General features: G+C 64.4%; 1 pseudogene; it reads left to right on the top strand.

Annotated features, from left to right (window-relative positions):
- LOC124741731 overlaps nt 1–2,500 on the top strand; it is a 7,964-nt pseudogene that overhangs the window by 3,010 nt on the left and 2,454 nt on the right.

The following is a 2,500-nucleotide window of genomic DNA, read 5'->3' as shown; positions in this document are numbered from 1 at the left end:
ACATGGGCCTAGCCCTCTTTGCCTCTCCTCTCCTGCGGTCTTCTCCCCTTCTCGTGGGCCCGCTGATTTTCGCAGAGTGGAAGACCGCACCAGGGGCTTGGGGGGGTTACCAGCCCCCCCTCGCATTATCCCTTTATAGTTGGGGGCAGCCGACAAGAAACAAGAGATGGTGGCCCTTCCGCTGAAGGTGCCACCCCAGCTACCCCAGCACCTATCCGGCCAACTGGCCGTAACGAAAATGCGATAGTTTGTGTAGCTCCCTTTGCTTGCAGTGAGTGCCACCGCACTTTTACCACGAAGAACGGTCTCGGGGTCCATCGCCGCCGCCAACACCCTGCGGCCGCCAACGCTGAGATCGTGACGGAGAGGCATCGCGCGAGGTGGACGGAGGAAGAAGTCCTGTCGCTCGCTAAGGCGGAGGCCGAACTGTTCCTCGAGAGGGACGCCCGGTTCTTCTTTGTAAATCAAGAACTCATCAGGATGTTCCCCGACCGAACGCTTGAGGCAATCAAGTGCCGACGGCGGCAAGCTGCCCACAAGCAGCTTGTCCGCCAATTCATGGAGGCGCTTGAGATCGGTCGGGGGGAAGAGCCGGCGTCCCGCCGGGGAGCAGCGAGCCCGCTGCCTGACGCGGGCGAGGCCGCTGCGCCGCCCGTCGACGCAGCAGAGGACTTCGCGGCCGACACCACCGGGCCGCCGCCGGAGGGGCCGACTGACGCCGCCATCTGGGAGCATCTGGCGGGGCTACCCGCTTCCGCCCAGCGTTTCTCTGCCCTGGATCGTGTCATAGGTCTGGGGCGGGGCACGCCGCCCGATGTCATCCTGGGCATGCTCCCGGATGCCCTTGCGTCGGTCGGGTCCAGAGGGGAGAGATCGATCACCAGGACACAGCGGCCGCGCCAACCATCGAAGCGGCCGCCTGCCGCGCCGCCGACGCAGAAGCGCAAGCGGCGCCGCTGGGAGTACGCGAGAACGCAGGATGCCTTCCGACGGTCGCGTGCACGTTGCGTGCGCGGCCTCTTGGATGGCACCCTGCTCCAGCCGCCACCTGCCATCCCTGGTCTGCTGGACTTCTGGGCGGACCTCTTCACCAAGAAGCCCATCTCCACCGCGGGCTTCATTCGTGACCGCCTCCTCCCGCACTCAGAGCCTGTCGCTCTTGAGTGCATATGGGGGCCGGTCACACATGAGGAGGTCGCCGCCGCGTTGCCGCCCAGGGGATCAGCAGCCGGGCCGGACGGCCTTACCCCAGCGGAGTTGCGGCGCCTGCCGCACGAAGTCCTGGTGAAAGTGATGAATCTCTTCCTTCTGGCCCGCGCCCTTCCGGAACGCCTGCTTCGCGCGCGGACGTCCCTTCTCCCGAAAACGGCTGCACCAACATCCCCCGCTGACTTTCGCCCCATTACGGTCTGCTCGGTGTTGGCGCGGACCTTTCACAAGGTTCTCGCGTCACGCCTGATGCGCGCATGTGCTGTGGACGAACGTCAGCGGGCATTCATCCCTCGGGATGGGATGTTGGAAAATACCTTCATCTTGGACACTGCTCTCACCGACGCAGTTCGCTCCTGCCGCTCTGTCTTTGTGGCGTCGATCGACGTATCTAAGGCATTCGATTCGGTAGATCATGCTGCCCTTCGCCCCGTGCTGAAGGCGCATGGCCTGCCGGATTGCTTTGTCGAGTATGTCGAGCGGTGCTACGAGGGCAGCACGACAGTGATAGCGGACGGCGCCGGCGTGGGCGTGTCTGTGCAGCCAGCACGGGGCGTTCGCCAGGGCGATCCCCTCTCCCCCCTCCTGTTCAACTTTGCGGTGGACTACGTTTTAGGCCAACTGCCCTCCCACATCGGAGCTCGGATCCTCGGTCGCAGAGTCAACGCTGCGGCCTTTGCAGATGACGTCTTGCTGTTTGCAGCGACCCCGAGGGGCTTGCAGTCCCTCATCGACGCAGCTACCGCAGCCCTCGCCCACCTGGGGCTGCAGATCAACGCCCGGAAGTGTTTCACCCTCGCCTTAGTCGCGTCAGGGCGCGAGAAGAAGGTGAAGGTGGACAGCAATGTCACCTTCACAGCAGGCAATACCACCATGCCTGCCCTGCGTGTGGGTGAAACCTTCCGGTACCTGGGGCTGCAATTTTCCACGGCGGGTCGCTGTGTCTTCAATCCACGTAGCCACCTGGTGGAGCAGCTTGACGTCATCTCCCGAGCTCCGCTGAAGCCGCAACAGCGCCTCCACGCTCTCACCAACGTACTTCTCCCTGGCCTGTACCACGGGCTGGCCCTCAGCCGCACCCGGGTGGGTGCATTGAAGTCGGCCGACGTTACCATCCGGGCCGCCGTCAGGAGATGGTTCCGCCTTCCGGCGGACACCCCCCTGGGATACTTCCACGCTCCTGTTGCCCAGGGGGGCCTCGGCATTCCATCTTGCCGATGGATGGGTCCGACCCTCCGTCGGTCCCGTCTCCTGGCGCTGAAGAAGATAGGGCCAGCCTGCGACGGTGCAG

The sequence above is a fragment of the Schistocerca piceifrons genome, unplaced genomic scaffold, assembly GCF_021461385.2.
Source record: "Schistocerca piceifrons isolate TAMUIC-IGC-003096 unplaced genomic scaffold, iqSchPice1.1 HiC_scaffold_1978, whole genome shotgun sequence".
Taxonomy (NCBI): Eukaryota; Metazoa; Arthropoda; class Insecta; order Orthoptera; family Acrididae; genus Schistocerca; species Schistocerca piceifrons.
The sequence above is the reverse complement of the archived record's forward strand: the minus strand, read 5'-3'. Positions and strand labels throughout refer to the sequence as shown.